This window comes from Schistocerca cancellata, chromosome 12 (assembly GCF_023864275.1).
Source record: "Schistocerca cancellata isolate TAMUIC-IGC-003103 chromosome 12, iqSchCanc2.1, whole genome shotgun sequence".
Lineage (NCBI taxonomy): Eukaryota > Metazoa > Arthropoda > Insecta > Orthoptera > Acrididae > Schistocerca > Schistocerca cancellata.
Window position 1 is genome coordinate 47,064,377 of NC_064637.1, and position 7,274 is coordinate 47,071,650.

Genomic DNA, 7,274 nt, shown 5'->3' on the forward strand with positions numbered 1-7,274 from the left:
TGGTGAGAGATCTGGAGAATGTGCTGGCCAGGGCAACAGTCGAACATTTTCCGTATCCAGAATGGCCCGTACAGGACCTGCAACATGCGGTCGAGCATTATCCTGCTGAAATCTAGGGTTTCGCTGGGATCTAATGAGGGGTAGAGCCACGGGTCGTAACAAATCTGAAATGTAACGTCCACTGTTCAAAGTGCTGTCAATGCTAACAAGAGGAGACCGAGACGTGTAACCAACGCCACCCCATACCATCACGCCGGGTGATACGTCACCATGGCGATGACGAATACACGCTTCCAACGTGCGTTTTCCCTGATTTCTCCAAATACGAATGCGACCACCATGATGCTGTAAACAGATCCTGGATCCATCCGAAAAAATGACGTTTTGACGTTCGTGCACCCAGGTTCGTCGTCGCAGGCGCTCCTGTCTGTGACGCAGCGTCAAGGGTAACTGCATCCATGGTCTCCGAGCTGATAGTCCGTGCTGCTGCAAACGTCGTCGAACTGTTCGTGCAGATGATTGTTGTCTTGTATACGTCCCCATCTGTTGACTCAGGAGTCGAGACGTGGCTGCTTGATCCGTTGCAGCCGTGCGGATGAGATGCTTGTCATCTCGACTGTTAGTGATACGAGGCCGTTGGGATCCAGCACGATGTTCCGTATTACCCTCCTGAACCCACCGATTCCATATTGTGCTAACAGTCATTGGATCTCGACCAACGCGAGCAGCAATGTCGCGATACGATAAACCGCAATCGCGATAGGCTACAATCCCACCTTTATCAAAGTCGGAATCGTGATGGTACGCATTTCTCCTCCTCACACGAGGCATCACAACAACGTTTCACCAGCCAACGCCGGCCAAGTGCTGTTTGTATATGACAAATCGGTTCGAAACTTTCCTCATGTCAGCACGTTGTAGGTGTCGCCAACCTTGTGTGAATGCTATGAAAAGCTAATCATTTGCATATCAGAGCATCTTCTTCCTGTCGGTTAAATTTCTCGTCTGTAGCACGTCATCTTCTTGTGTAGTAATTTCAGTTACCAGTAGTGTATAAGCAAGGACGCGAACACAGCAATCAGTCGCTATCCAATCGTGTTTTTATTACTGCAGCAAATTCAGATTTAATCCGTAAATAGCCGTCTTTTGTGCTTAAATATGAGGAGCAAATTACAGTATCAGAAGTGATTTACATAAAAAATACGAGGGTCGTTCAATAAGTCATGCCCCACTTTTTTTTCTCTGAACTGAAAGACCTAAGCCGAAACGAGGTCCCGGGAGTAGACAACTTTCCATTACAACTACTGGCAGCCTTGGGAGAGCCAGTCCTGACAAAACTCATACCATCTGGTGAGCAAGATGTATGAGACAGGCGAAATACCATCAGACTTGAGGAAGAATAAAATAATTCCGATCCCAAAGAAAGCAGGTGTTGACAGATGTGAAAATTACCGAACTATCAGTTTAATAAGCCACGGCTGCAAAATACTGACTCGAATTCTTTACAAACGAATGGAAAAACTGGTCGAAGCCGACCTTGGGGAAGATCAGTTTGGATTCCGTAGAAATGTTGGAACACGTGAGGCAATACTGACCCTACGACTTATCTTAGAAAATAGATTAAAGAAAGGCAAACCTACGTATCTAGCATTTGTAGACTTAGAGAAAGCTTTTGACAATGTTGAGTGGAATACTCTGACTCAAATTCTGATGGTGGCAGGGGTAAAATACAGGGAGCGAAAGGCTATTTACAATTTGTACAGACACCAGATGGCAGTTATAAGAGTAGAGGGACACGAAAGGGAAACAGTGGTTGGGAAGCGAGTCAGAGGAGGTTGTAGCCTATCTCCGATGTTATTCTATCTGTATATTGAGCAAGCAGTAAAGGAAACAAAAGAAAAATTCGGAGTAGGTATTAAAATCTATGGAGAAGAAATAAAAACTTTGAGGTTAGCCGATGACATTGCAATTCTGTCAGAGACAGCAAAGGACCTGGAAGAGCAGCTGAACGGAATGGACAGTGCCTTGAATGGAGGATATAAGATAAACATGAACAACAGCAAAGCGAGGATAATGGAATGTAGTCGAATTCAGTCGAGCGATACTGAGGGAATTAGATTCGGAAGTAGTAAAGGAGTTTTGCTATTTGGGGAGCAAAATGACTGATGATGGTCGAAGTTGGGAGGATATAAAATGTAGACTGGCAATGGCAAGGAAAGCGTTTCTGAAGAAGAGAGATTCGTTAACATCGAGTATAGATTTAAATGTCAGGAAATCGTTTCTGAAAGTCTTTGTATAAAGTGTAGCCATGTATGGAAGTGAAACGTGGACGATAAATAGTTTGGACAAGAAGAGAATAGAAGCTTTCGAAATGTGGTGCTACAGAAGAATGCTGAAGATTAGATGGATAGATCACATAACTAATGAGGAGGTATTGAATAGTATTGGGGAAAAGAGGAGCTTGTGGCACAACTTGGCTAGAAGAAGGGTTCGGTTGGTAGGACATGTTCTCAGACGTCGAGGGATCACCAGTTTAGTATTGGAGGGCAGCGTAGAGGGAGACCAAGAGATGAATACACTAAGCAGATTCAGAAGGATGTAGGCTGCAGTAGGTACTGGGAGATGAAAAAGCCTGCACAGGATAGAGTAGCATGGAGAGCTGCATCAAACCAGTCTCAGGACTGAAGACCACAACAACAACAAAATCCTGATTTCAGCTCTACATAGCCGTCTTCCGTCCGAAATTACAGAATCAGAACTGATTTACATAAAAAAATACGTAAAACACCACGTTATCCGATTTCTGTCAACATACCACTCGAGTGAGCTACACTCATGCTCATAAATCAAGGATAACGCTGTTACATGGTGAAACAACGCTCTGGTGGGCAGTCTGCAGGTTTAAATCACCTGGGGGTATGACCATGCTGTGCATTTGACCTGCGGTCGTCCCACGGTGGCGCTGGCAGCAGTCCACATACGTAGGGGTGTGTTGGTGCATGTCAGAGTATGGTACAGCGAGTAAGTGTGCAGACGTTTTCAGATGTGCTAATGGTGACTGTGTGTTGATAATGGCTCAAAGAACACATATTGATGACTTTATGAGGGGTAGAATACTAGGGCGACCGGAGGCTGGTCAAACACAGCAGGTCGTAGCACGGGCCCTCCGTGTGCCACAAAGTGTGATCTCAAGATTATGGCAACGATTCCAGGAGACAGGAAACGTGTCCAAGCGCTACAGAAAGGGACGTCCACAGTGTACAACACTACAAGAAGACCTTACGGCAGCCACTGGAACAGTTGTCTCCAGACACATAGTCTACAGACGACTGAACAGACATGGTTTATTCGCGTGGAGACCTGCAAGGTGCATTCCACTGACCCCTGGTCGCAGGAGAGCCCGTAAACCCTTCTGTCAACAACACAGTACATGGTTATTGGAACAGTGGTCCCAGGTTATGTTCACGGACGAGTCCAGGTATAGTCTGAACAGTGATTCTCGCTGGGTTTTCATCTGGTGTGAACCAGGAACCAGATACCAACCCCTTAATGTCCTTGAAAGGGAGCTGTATGGAGGTCGTGGTTTGATGGTGTGGGGTGGTATTATGATTGGTGCACGTACACCCCTGCATGTCTTTGACACAGGAACTGTTACAGGTCAGGTGTATCGGGACGTCATTTTGCACCAGTATGTCCGCCTTTTCAGGGGTTCAGTGTGTCCCCCCTTCCTCCTGATGGAAGATAACGCACGACCCCACCGAGCTGCCATCGTGGAGGAGTACCTTTAAACAGAAGAGACCAGGCGAATGGAGTGGCCTGCATGTTCTCCAGACCTAAAACCCATCGAGCATGTCTGGGATGCTCTCGGTCGACGTTTCGCTGCACGTCTTCAAACCCCTACGACAATTCAGGAGCTACGACAGGCACTGGTGCAAGAATGGGAGGCTATACCCCAGCAGCTGCTCGACCACCTGATCCAGAGTATGCCAACCCGTTGTGCGGCCTGTGTACGCGTATGTGGTGGTCATATCCCATATTGATGTCGAGGTACGTGCACAGGAAACGTGGCGTTTTGTAGCACATGTTTTTCGGAACGGTTTTCTCAATTTATCACCAATACCGTGGACTTACAGATCTGTGTCGTGTGTGTTCCTTATGTGCCTGCGCTATTAGCGCCAGTTTTGTTTAGTGCCACATCGTGTCGCACCACATTCTGCAATTATCCTTAATTTATGAGGATGGATGGAGAATCCAAACAAACTTGCAGCAGTGTACGTCGCCACATGAATTTACTGGCGTCTCGGCAGAAGGAAACTGATGTTATTGTGTACAATTTTCGTCACGTAGTGTAAGAAACGTCCTCTGTACAAACTAATCAAGTTTGTTTCTTGCCGATGTGGTAGTTTAAAACATTTTCCTTAATAAAACGAAATCGGCAAGTATAGTTCGATATCACCTTCCAAATATATCGACAAATGCCGAACCCAAAATGTGTTTCATCATATACACACACCGAAAAAAGTTTTGCATCACCCCGGTTCCCAGAACTCCTGAAGATAGACGTTGACTGTGGATATTGCATCACAGACACAGTCCCTTTGACTGTTCAAAGATGTCACTAAACCCGCCCACAGATGTAAACAACCATGAATTAGCAGCGCCTATTAGATGGAGGGGTCCGACAGCCGGTAAGTTCCAGTCACTCCACTAGGAAGGAGGTACACGTGTGGTCTGTAGTTCAACAATCCCTAGACGGTGAATACCGCGATTCTGCATTGTTATGTAAGTAGGCTGTTTATATTTTCTTATTGGCAACGTTACGTAGCGCTCTGTATGAAAATCACTGGCTGTGCTGTGTGCAGTCTGTGGCTAGTTAGCATTGTTGTCTGCCATTGTAGTGTTGGGCAGCTGGACGTGAACAGCGCGTAGCGTTGCGCAGTTGGAGGTGAGCCGCCAGCAGTGGTGGATGTGAGGAGAGAGATGGCGGAGTTTTGAAATTTGTAATACTGGATATCATGAACTGCTATATACATTATGACTTTTGAATACTATTGAGGTAAATACATTGTTTGTTCTCTATCAAAATCTTTCATTTGCCACCTATGCCTATTAGTAGTTAGTGCCTTCAGTAGTTTGAATCTTTTATTTAGCTGGCAGTAGTGGCGCTCGCTGTATTGCAGTAGTTCGAGTAACGAAGATTTTTGTGAGGTAAGTGATTTGTGAAAGGTACAGGTTAATGTTAGTCAGGGCCATTCCTTTGTAGGGATTTCTGAAAGTCAGATTGCGTTGTGCTAAAAAATATTGTGTGTCAGTTTAAGCACAGTCCTGTATAAATGTTCAAAGGGGACGTTTCAACGTGTGGTCTGTAGTTCAACCATCCCTAGACGGTGAATACCGCGATTCTGCATTGTTACTTTGTGCCAAGAAGGGCTCTCAACAATGGAAGTGTCCAGGCGTCTCGGAGTGAACCAAAGCAAGGTTTTTCGGACATGGAGTAGGTACAGAGAAACAGGAACTGTCGATGACATGCCTCGCTCAGGCCGCTCAAGGCCTACTACTGCAGTGGATGACCGCTACCTACGGATTATGACTCGGAAAAACCCTGACAGTAACGCCACCATGTTGAATGATGCTTTTTGTGCAGCCACAGGACGTCGTGTTACGACTCACACTGCTGCATGATGCGCAACTTCACTCCCGGCGTCCATGGCGAGGTCCATCTTTGCAATCACGACACCATGCAGCGTGGTACAGATGGGCCCAACAACATGCCGAATGGACCGCTCAGGATTACCATCAAGTTCTCTTCACCGATGCGTGTCGCATATGTCTTCACCAGACAATCGTCGGAGACGTGTTTGGACGCAACCCGGTCACGCTGAACGCCTTACACACACTGTCCAGCGAGTGCAGCAAGGTGGAGGTTCCCTGCTGTTTTGGAGTGGTATTATGTGGGGCCGAGGTACGCCGCTGGTGGTCATGGAGGGCGCCGTAACGGTTGTATGATACGTGAATGCCATCCTTCGACCGATGGTTGCAACCATATGGGCAGCATATTGGCTAGGCATTCGTCTTTATGGACGACAATTTGCGCCGCCATCGTGCACATCTTGTGAATGACTTCTTTCAGGATAACGACATCGTTCTCCAAACATGAATCCCATCGAACATGCTTCGGATAGAATGAAATTTTCACTCCGAGTGTACGCTGATATGAAACTTCCTGACAGATTACAACTCTGTGCCGGACCGAGACTCGAACTCGGGACCTTTGCCTTTCGCGGTCAAGTGCTCTACCATCTGAGCTACCAAAGCACGACTCACGCCCCGTCCTCACAGCTTTACTTCTACCAGTACCTCGTCCCCTACCTTCCAAACTTTACAGAAGCTCTCCTGTGAACCTTGCAGAACTAGCACTCCTGAAAGAAAGGATATTGCGGAAACATGGCTTAGCCACAGCCTGGGGGATGTTTCCAGAATGAGATTTTCACTCCGCAGCCCTGAGTGTCTGCTGATAGGAAACTTCATGGCAGATTAAAACTGTGTGCCCGACCGAGACTCGAACTCGGGACCTTTGCATTTCGCGGAGAAGTGCTCTACCAACTGAGCTACCGAAGCACGACTCACGTCCGGTACTCACAGCTTTACTTCTGCCAGTACCTCGTCTCCTACCTTACAAACTTCACAGAAGCTCTCCTGCGAACCTTGCAGAACTAGCACTCCTGGAAGAAATGTTCGCAGGAGAGCTTCTGTGAAGTTTGTAAGGTAGGGGACGAGGTACTGGCGGAATTGAAGCTGTGAGGACGGGGCGTGAGTCGTGCTTGGGTAGCTCAGTTGGTAGAGCACTTGCCTGCGAAAAGCAAAGGTCCCGAGTTCGAGTCTCGGTCTGGCACACAGTTTCAGTCTGCTAGGAAGTTTCATGCCTGTGATACATTGAAAAGGGCTGTTTATGGACGACTTGACCCACCAACTACTGTGGAGGATCTACGCCGAATCGCCGTTGAGTAGTGGGACAATCCGGACAAACAGTGACTTGATGAACTTGTGGATAGTATGCCACGACGAATACAGGCATGCATCAATGCAAGAGGTCGTGCTACTAGGCATTGGAGGTACCGGTGTGTACAGCAGTCTGGACCACCACCTCTGAAGGTCTCGCTGTATGGTGAGACAACATCTAATGTGTGATTTCCATGAGCAATAAAAAGGGCGGAAACGATGTTTATGTTGATCTCTATTCTAATATTCTGTACAGGTTCCGGAACTCTCAGAAC

At 47.0% G+C, this 7,274-nt stretch overlaps 1 non-coding gene across 1 annotated transcript; it reads left to right on the plus strand.

The window, feature by feature from the left end:
* Window positions 1-6,818: 6,818 nt before the first annotated feature.
* Window positions 6,819-6,893, plus strand: Trnar-gcg (transfer RNA arginine (anticodon GCG)). Its single transcript has one exon. It is a non-coding gene; the product is annotated as a tRNA-Arg (tRNA).
* The last annotated feature ends 381 nt before the right edge of the window (window positions 6,894-7,274 follow it).